Genomic DNA, 10,650 nt, shown 5'->3' with positions numbered 1-10,650 from the left:
GAAAATACAGTTGTTTACTTTGACAAGCAGCTGGTAACACAATCAACACAGAAACAAGACATCTTCCCTTAGAGTTCACGAGGTTATCTTTTCATTCAATAACCATAAACCAACCTTACTCTTCGCCCTATTTTTGCCTCAGTGAATACAATTTCCTTTCTCTTTCCCTCACTAATTAGTAGAGACATTACCTCTCTCATGGACGCCAAATATGTCAGAAGGAAGTGGGTAGCCTGCAGTTAAGGGGCTTGTTCTGTATTTTCAATTAAGGATCTCCACATTAATTTGAAATAATAGGCAGAGAAAGCATGGCAGCTTTGGCTAATACGCTGCCGTTCTCACCTGCCATGCCTGCACCGTAATGAGGTGAATCAAATCAGCAAGACTGAGACAAGAGGACCACTGACATGAATCATGGAACTTGTAACAAGCTGTTCATGACAGCCAATGACTTTCTCTGGTCTTTGTCTCATGACTTTATCTCCTGTACATTCCTGTTCTGCCCAATACTCACCCCAATTAGTATCTCTCTGATAGAATATTCATTTCAGGAAAGGCTGAAAACTGGTATCAAGACTAGATTAAGATGGTAGAGATGATGGGGTCCTGGGCTTAAGCTTGTGATGGAGCCTCATCAGGTCTGGGCCAAGATATTTTGCCGCCTGAGGCAAAAGCAATATGGTTTCCCCTCCCCATTCCACATATAGAAGGCCACTGGCCTGGCAGCTGGGTCTTACTTCAACACTGGCGATGGCTGCATTCTTCCACTGCACCTTAAGCACCAGGATAGTTTAGAGACCCAGACCAAGCTATGTGGCTTTCATATTCAACTCTGTCCTCCAACAGAGGTCAATGGCAGCTATCTCAGTAACTATAGCTAAGGAGCTATCACTGCTGCCTGAGGTGGGCACCACACTCCATAGAGTCAGTCCTGAACCTCACACATCTCCATAAGCTATGGTTTTGTAAAATTAACACGCATACTCCCCATGTCACACGTACACCAACACACAAACATGCCTTTTCTGCTGAGCTTTGCGAAGATTTGAATAGGCTGTGTGCAAAGTAATAGGCCTCCAGTTGGCCCAATCCTCTCTCAACATGTCATGGTGAGCTTCCTTGGGGAGAAGTGGCAGTGCTTCGAGAAGTGGTAAGCAGCTGAGTCTGGTACCCTTTGAGCACTGGTACACTGTGAGCCAGTGTGGTGTAGTGGTAAAGAGCGGTAGTCTCGTAATCTGGTGAACCGGATTCGCTTCCCAGCTCCTCCAAATGCAGCTGCTGGGTGACCTTGGGCTAGTCACACTTCTCTGAAGTCTCTCAGCCCCACTCACCTCACAGAGTGTTTGTTGTGGGGGAGGAAGGGAAAGGAGAATGTTAGCCGCTTTGAGACTCCTTTGGGTAGTGATAAAGCGGGATATCAAATCAAACTCCTCCTCCTCCTTTTCATTCCCTACTATGCCCCAGTGCCACTCTAGGTGTGCCATATCCATAGAGGTTCTGCCATACAGGTTGGACTCGAGGGATGCCCATCACATTTGCAAATGACACCAAGCTAGATGTTGCAGAAGACAGAATCAGGATTCAAAATGACCATAACAAATTAGAGAACTAGGCCCAAACTAACAGAATGAATATCAATAGGGACAAATGTAAGGTTCTGCACTTAAGCAGGAAGAACCAGCTGCACTGATAGAAGATGGGTGGCACTTGCTAGTGGTACATGTGAAAAGTATCTAGGGGTCAACATGAGTCAACAGTGTGATGCAGTAGCAAAAGAAAAAGAAAAAAAAGAGGTTGCTATTCTAGGTTGCATCAACAGAAGGATATTGACAAGATGGAATATGTGTAGAGGATAGCAAGCAAGATTATAAAGGGTCTGGAAACCTAGGAATGGCAGATGAAGATGATGGACTTTTCAGAGCTAGCCGACCTGACTGGAAGAGTCCGCGACCAGAAGGAGGAGGAGTACCGGAAGGAATGGATGAAATTTAAAGACTATTTAGTTAAATATGCTGCTAAGATAACTTAACTGGGAATACTTGCAAATACCAGATAGGTTTAGGATTTAAACAGGTGATGATAGAGAATAAAATGTTTAAAGTCAAAATGAAAAGAAAGAACGATGTTAACTGATTAAGTTAATTTTATGAGAAATTTAGTTTTGGAAAACTGTTACAATGATATACACTGAAATTCAGCCAGGGGGATTAGAGGAAGTCACCTAACAATGTTATGAAGATTGGATTAAGTATACATAAGATTTATGTTTGTTTGTTTGTTTGTTTGTTTGTTTGTTTGTTTTTAAAATTTTGGAAAATCAATTAAAAAATTGAAAATAAATAAATAAAGGGTCTGGAAACCTAGCCTTATGAGGAACAGTTGAAGGAGCTGGGTATGTTTAGCCAGGAAAAGAGGAGAGTTAGAGGAGAAATGATAGCCATCTTCAAATAGTTCAGGGGCAGTCATATGGGAAGAAGGAGCAAGTTGTTTTCTCCTGCTCTGGAGGGTAGGACCTGAGGCTTCAAGTTACAAGAAAGGAGCTTCTGACTAAAACTTTTTGACAGTAAGAGCTGTTTGACTCCCTCAGGAGGTGGTGGACTCTCCTTCATTGGAGGTTTTTAAGCAGAGGTTAAACCTGTCATGGATGCTTTAGCTGAAATTCTGTATTGCAGGGGGTTGGATTAAATGACCCTCAGGGTCCTTTCCAACTCTCCAAATCTGTGATTCTATGAAATCCTTAGCAAGGGGAGGGGGGTTGCAGCCCAGCTCGCTTTCAATTACAATATTTCTTTATTAAATGACCTACAATGCAAACGCAATGTAAATTTGTCAGCGCAGCTCAGAGAGTAATGGCATGCCGGTTGCATTATGACAGAGGATGTCATAAAACCAATATTCAGAAAACACTCGAGTCAATACAGAAGACCTGACAGCTGAAGTCTAGCCTACAATATCAGGAGTCTGGTGAACGAGTATTTTTCCCGAGCGGCATAATGAAGATAAACAGGTGAGCCTGACTGCTTGATGAATTCCAGAGATGGTGGGGTTGATAAATAGCAGTTATCCAATTAGCAGAGGTAGGTACAGAATGTAATTTGATATTGAAAAATTAAAGCCGATTTAGAAAGACATTATTCTTGATCATACACTGAAACAGATCTATCTTACGGCATGGGGAGGCCTCTTCCACTCAGCTACACTTGGCAGAACGAGGCAACAGACATGAAGACCATGGAGTATGGGGTCCACATTCCTTTGGTGCAATCTTTCGAGGGCCACATGCCAGAGGTGAAAGGTCAGAGGTGAAAGTGGGTGGGGCAATTAATTTAAATTTTGCCTTTGTGCAAGATGCTAGTTTCTAGATGCACCCAAACAACTCTAAGCAAGAGAGTTCAAGGACCCAGATGTTCAGTGAGGCTTGTTCCATAGCCAGGTGACTGGGAATAGGACCGCAGCTCATAATATATTAGCAGTTCACTTACACCTTGTTTTTGTTTGCCAATAGATCTGCCTTTCCCAAATCACTGCACATCATTTTATTAATTATTCTTTTGCGATTACAATACAAGCAGTTTAAGTGGATGTAACTTGACTTTGATTCAAGATGACGAGGTCATGCCAGGCTCTGACAATGGAACGTTTTAGTCTCAAACACTGATGCTGACATGAATCCAGCCCTGCTGTTTGACAGCATGAGGATGATTGGACTCTTCATGTACAAAACCATTCCATGGGTCTGGAGATCTCACACTAGAAGACAGGCAGGGGCTTGTCCTTAATAATCCCAAATGCTGGAAAACAACGTATCAGCAATTGACAAGAGAACACGTTTGACTGTTCATATTAGAAGCCAGAGCTATGAAGCCCCAAGGCAAGGTCTGACAACCAAACAATCCTCAAGAAAAAAATACAAAATAATAATGAGGAGGAGGAGGTTTGGAAAATTATCCTAAAAGGCTCAAGAACACCCACCCCACTTCAACTTGAGATTTGACTGACTTCTCTCAGTCTCCTTCTTTCTGTTTACCTCCCTCCCTCTTCTTTCTCTTTCTTCTTCTCCTGCAAGTGATAATCATAACGCTGGTGGTGCAAGTCACTTTTGGTCAAGTTGATACCCAGTTACGGGTCACAAGTGACCACCCACCCAAGTGAGATTTAGCGGCTTAAAGAGCTTCAGATTAATTCATCACACCAACAGGCTCTCTACTGTTCCACTGTAGGCAGCTAAAAAGTCTGACACCATTCCCACAATGCTTTCACTTCCTCAAGTTAAAGTGGATGGCTTAAGGTCACTTTCCTTAAAGCCTTAAGCTTCTTATGCATTAGCCGTTGTTCTTTCGGTGTTTAAGAGATTGGGGAAGATTTTTCAGTTTAGTTGTTTCTTACAGAAATCAAGTGACTCCAAGCAAGGAAAATGAGGTATAAATCACAGCCATCAATTCTGATCCATTCGCAATCAAAGCTTCAAATGCAAGGTCAATGCCAAGAAGGACATGGAAGATTTCGCAGGATGAAGATCTCCCTCCCAGTCCATAAAAGCAACACTGACGCCTCAATAAATCATGTATTGTGTAACATGATTTCATTTTGGATATTATTTTCTACCCACTTCTATTGGGTTAATAATTGTTTTCCATGCAGTATCATATAGCATTTTGGGGAGGGTGGGAATGGCTAGTTATTGTTGGTTTAGATGTGTTTGGGGTTTAGATGTTGCCCTGTTGTATTCCGTTACATTTGCATGTTCATTTTAAAGTGGGTGGGGTGATGTGAATTGGTTTTATTCACACTTAGATACACTGCGGGTGTATGGGGTGTTAGGGGAGGGGCGGTACCTCTGGTGGAAGACATGTCATGCTCCTTCTGGGGTAGTTCGTCCACCTTTGGTCTCCACCTTGCACTCAGTTCTCACTTGTGGCTCCTAGGAGCTGTCAGCATGCGACAGGGGCCACATCCTAGGAAATGGCTGTGATTGGCCAGCGAAACCAGGTGAAGGTAGCCAATGGGTCTCAAACCTTTGGTGAGTTAGGGACTTCCCTGAATCTGGATTGAGCAGATAAGACCAATAGTGGATTAAACAGTCAAGAAGACCGTTTCTGCACATGTCATAGAGGGAAATGAGGGGCAGGTGAGGCTTGTCAACCTGAGAAGGTAGCCCATCTAGGAGAAGGAATTTGTGAGGCCATCTTGTTGTTGTTTAGTCCAACTCTTCGTAACCCCATGGACCAGAGCACGCCAGGCACTCCTGTCTTCCACTGCCTCCCACAGTTTGGTCAAACTCATGCTAGTAGCTTCGAGATCACTATCCAACCATCTTGTCCTCTGTCGTCCCCTTCTCCTTGTGCCCTCCATCTTTTCCAACATCAGGGTCTTTTCTAGGGAGTCTTCTCTTCTCATGAGGTGGCCAAAGTATTGGAGTCTCAGCTTCAGGATCTGTCCTTCCAGTGAACACTCAGGGCTGATTTCCTTCAGAATGGATAGGTTTGATCTTCTTGCAGTCCAGGTTGATGGGCATTGTCATTTAAATGGTGTGTGCATGCCACATCACATGATCAATTATACAGGGCGGGGCTCACCTCAATATTTTATTCAAATTGGCACCCCTGGGCTGACTACACTTTTAGCTGGAGACTTGCAGCAACTCCTTAACCGAACCTGCTAACCACTCTACGTACCTTCTCTAAACAAACACTCCTGTGAATATTGTTCTATTCCAGGGAGGATCCTACTTTCAGATACCCTTATGCATCATTTCTTACATTTGGTGAAGAGCAATGTGTATTTACCTTCACAAGCAGCTCTGATATCAATGAAGAAACAAAACCTGATCTCCAACAGCGTTTTGTTAACTGCTCAGCCTCACAAAGTCTTGTTTTATAACATGTCGGGAGCTGGTGGGGAGTCTGAGAAAAGAAGCGCCCCCATTTTCGCTGCTTGCAAACTGTAAATACAGGCGAGCAAAAAGTCAGACGAATGTCTGTCTGGAGGGTGCTTTTAAGATCAGGAGCCTTAATAAGCTCATCACTTATAAAAGCTGAAAACCTGCCTAGGGGTACACAAGTGAATGACAAAGGCATCATGTGGCTGCATTTCTCTTCATGGGTAACCTTCCAAGACTCAAGGCTCAGCTCATTTTGTGATTGCAGCCAAGCAAAATAACCTGTGCTAAGGCAAGACAGAGTGAGAGAGATACTTCCATGAGCCAGAAACACATTTTGGTTCTGCAGTGGTCTTAGCAGGAATGCAAACCTGTGACCAGGGATGTATTGCTGATGTTAAGACACCCCTTGCATACATTTCTCTTTCCTGGAGTAGCAATGCAGCCCCAAATAATGTTGCGTATATTCTATTGAGGATTTAGCACGCATTTGATTCCCTTCTGTGAAGCAGTCAAGCTTCAGGAACCAGAGCTCAAAATACTGGTAACCCTCTCACCTCCTCCTCTGCACACTGAATAAACACAGTTGCTGTTCTTCCATGCATCTATTAAATTAATCTTGATATATTAGCCGAAAGGCATACATCTCAACGGAGGGGTTTGTTCTGATTTCTTTGGCATATATTTCTACCTTGGTGCATGAAATGAGAAAGGGGATTTCACACAAAGGTACAACATCTGATCCCCCAAACAGATCACCTTTCCCCTTCTTTGCTAAATGCATAATTTGCTAATTAGCACGGGTGGCGCTGTGGGTTAAACGACAGAGCCTAGGGCTTGCCAATCAGAAGGTCGGCGGTTTGAAAGCACAAAGTACAAGTAGATAAATAGGTACCGCTCCAGCAGGAAGGCAAATGGTGTTTCCATGCGCTGCTCTGGTTCGCCAGAAGCGTCTTAGTCATGCCGGCCACATGACCTGAAAGCTGAACGCCGGCTCCCTCAGCCACTAAATCAAGATAAGCGCCGCAACCCCAGTGTTGTCCGCGACTGGACCTAATGGTTAGGTGTTCCTTTACCTTTACCTTAATGATAAGAAAGGAAGCCTACAGGATTCATGTTTTCCTTTCTTATTTAACTTGAAAAATTATTATCCCACAGAATCATAGAATTTTCCCTAATATAATACATTTTTGCGTGAATTTTACTAATATCTGCATATATATGCACACTTTGCCCTAGTATATGCACTCTTCTAAACATTACTTGGCTGGTGGGCTGCAAATTCCATAAAAGTGCATAACTTGCTGGAACCCTCTGAGTTGTTTCCTCGTTTCCTGTGTGCATAATAAATTGGAATAAAGTGTGTCTCTTTTAATTCATTCCTTGAGTAGGAGCACCTTGTGAGTTAATTTTTCCATGATTGCCGGGAACCAAACTTGGTCTAAGCAGGCCTCAGCAGATACCTCCCACAAGATACCTGTCAATACAGAAAACAGCAATGCATATATATGATCAAACTGTGAGTGACACATTACCGGGACTTCATAAAAAAGACTGGTGCTGTGGATTCGAGAGGCTGAAAATATTTTGCAGTGCAGTGTAGCATGTTTGTTCACAATATCTATTCTTTGCGCCAAAACCACAAATGAATGATTGAATACACTTCTAGGTAGCAGAGCATTTTCATTAGCTAGCTAAAAGGTCCTCCTGACTGATTGGCAATTTGTGTCGCCAAACATTGCACAGCAGCTGACCTGCCGAGTGGCAGGCTTTTAGGCTCCAATGACTAATGTGCATTTTCATTAGCGCTAATGGCATTGAGAACTAGCTAAGATCTTCTGGCTGGGCTTCGTCAAAGGTTCGGGCTTTCTCTTGCCCTTTTCATAATACAGTCACATCCATATGGTGGAATTCCAGCTCCTAGCATGAGTCACGGGAATATGATGCTGCACATCTCAGTGAAACAGAAGGTCTAGTTCAACATCAGGATGTGAGGTCTCAAGAGAAGATATTGGTCTCTGAATTATGAAGTGCTGGGGATTCCCCCCCCCTTCTTGTCATTACCTTCTTTCAAATATTGTAAGTTTAAAAAGCCAAATATAGTCCCAGAGGATTAATATTATCATGTTTGTTTGTTTTTTAATATAAAATTTGTCCATCCATTGAATAGTTCTGTTCAAATTAGGACTCTGGATCCTTGCTGGTCACTCTTAAAAAAAGGGGGGGCTTATGGTTATTCAGTATTATTTCAGTAACTGTGTAATAGAATCTGAGGGTAGTAAATATCCTGGATTTATCTGTACAAAGGAAACAACTGTGTGGTCCTGTGTAAATATTATGTTATAGTTTATTTACATACTGTACTGCGTTTTGGTCCAAAGGGACCAAAAAGGAGAATTATTTAACAAATATTTCCAATTCAAAATGACATGTACTAATAAAAAAAATATTAGCTACATCTCCTGAAGGTCCGTCTTCTACATTAAAGATGGAGGAGCCCTGACCTCTTTTTCATCGGGTTACCATAGGCAGGGGTGGCCGATAGCATTTTGCCGCCTGAGGTGAAAGGGGAATGTGCCATTCCCTGCCCTTCCCTGCCCTGTTCCACCCCTCCCCAGCCTCACTGCCACACTTCCACCGCTGCCAGAATGCCCTCCTTCTCGCCAAATGCAGTGAAAGATGGGGCATTCCTCAAGGGATTGCTGCTTATCTTCTCTGCCCCAGGGCCGCGAATACGAGCAACAACACTGTGTGCAGAAACCCCCTGGCTCTCACTGGACTCAGCGAGAGCCAGGGCTTTTGACAAGGCATAGCTACCCCTCTTCTCCAATGCCACACACCAGAACTCCTCCCTCTCACCAGCGAGTGGGGAGTGTTCCAGCAGTGGCGGAAGCAGTTGGTCCGGCAGTTCTGCCACCTGAGGCGAGTGTTTCACCCCACCTCATTGGCGGACCAGCTCTGACCATAGGTCTATGAGTGCAAGAGAGGGGAAAGCAAAAGATTGGTGATTCAGAAAAAAGAGAGGAAAGAGTAGTGAGAGAACTGAAGGACCCTTAGACACCTCTCTCTGGGACAGGGCTGGATTTAGGTTTGATGAGGCACTAAGCTACTGAAGGTGATGGGGCCCTTTATATGTCCAGCTGTCCTTTGTCAACAGCAAATTGTCACTGTTTTTTTGTGTTGAATAAAAGCTATATGTTAATTTATGGACCTAATAGGTACCTAAAGCCATTTGCACATAACAAAATATGTATTTTATCAAAGTAATTGTTGAACTGAAATACAATTAAGAAGGTACCACTGTATATAGAAATGAGCAAACCAGTGGTATTTTAGGGAGCAGGCTAGCAGGCAGGGCCCATTACTTACATCATAGGAGCCTACACAACACAAAACACTGTTGCTGTATGTGGGTTTTATTTTATTTGTTTTTTATCTTATATTTTGGCAATGTACATCCAGGTATTTTTCCTTTAAAAAAAAATTGGGGGGGAGGAGTCCAAGAGAGTGGGGCCCTCAGCTATAGCTTGTTTAATTTATACGTAAATCCAGCATTGCTCTGGGATCTGATAGGCCTACCTGCTTATTTGCAAACAAAGCAAATATATGTTTCTGTAATATCTCCAGTGCTCTCATTTGCAAAGGAAAGTAAATATGGGTTGTGCTACCCATGGAACTTCCCACTGCCGGGGAGTGTGCAACAGTAATTCCCCAATACCGTGATGTGTGGATCTCTTTATTGCTGTGTAGTATTGCTACTGCTGTTACTATTATCAACATCATCCATACTCTTTATCTAGCAAGGACCAAAATCAGGTAACAAAACATGTCCAAATATACACATCACATATTTTCATGCATGTTTTAGATCAGGTTTGGGCAGTGCTTTTTTTCTAGAAAAAGAGGAGCCGGAACTCACAATGAAGGCCTCCCTTGTTCTCTTACAATGGCAACGGCGCCCACCTGAGAGGTGCCAGAGCTGAGTTCCAGTGAGTTCTGGCTGAGAAAAAAATCCCTGGGTGCAGAGAGCATCTCTCCCTCCAGATGTTGCTGAACCACAGCCTAACAGCCTTAGCAAGCATGATCAATGGTCAGGACTGGTGGGCGTTGTAGTTCAAGCAATGTCTGGATGTCCCAACATTGTTTCTAATGCAGTTCTATGTACCTGAATTCTTTTTAATTCTTTCCCAACTTTGCAAAACAGAAAACAAAGTACGCAAGGCAATCAGAGCTGATTATGTAGGACTGTACAATCATGCTTGGATTAACCACATGAACATCAATCTGAAGTATTTAGAGGATGAGTGGCAATTGTGACTGGGTGTTATTGCTCACTGCAGTCCATGCCCCAAAATGCCTCAGCAGGCCATTTGCAGGGATGACTTTGTTGTTGTTTTGCTTTCCAAACCGCTGCTCATGATGATAATAACAACCACCACCTCTAGAGGAAAATCAAAAACTCTCGAGTTTTGCTCTCTGCAGAAATGATTTATTGACTGTTCATCAAGTCACTGCTGCATCCCATGATTTATTTCTAGTTCTGCAGTTATTTTCTCCTCAGAAAGTAGACGGTGGGAAATATGAAATGAGTGCTATGCAAACACAGTGCTCTCCTCTGATGACTAATCTTTGGTTTGGTACCAAATGTCATGACAGGTTATCTTATGTATATTTATTGCCAGGAGAAAGCCAGTTGTTTTGACAGAAAGGAAGCAAAGGTTTTGAATTTTTATAAAATGCGAATAGCACCAGCACCAGACACGGCTGCTGTC

The sequence above is a fragment of the Podarcis bocagei genome (assembly GCF_964188305.1).
Source record: "Podarcis bocagei genome assembly, chromosome: 6".
Lineage (NCBI taxonomy): Eukaryota > Metazoa > Chordata > Lepidosauria > Squamata > Lacertidae > Podarcis > Podarcis bocagei.
Note: the sequence above shows the minus strand (reverse complement) of the source record.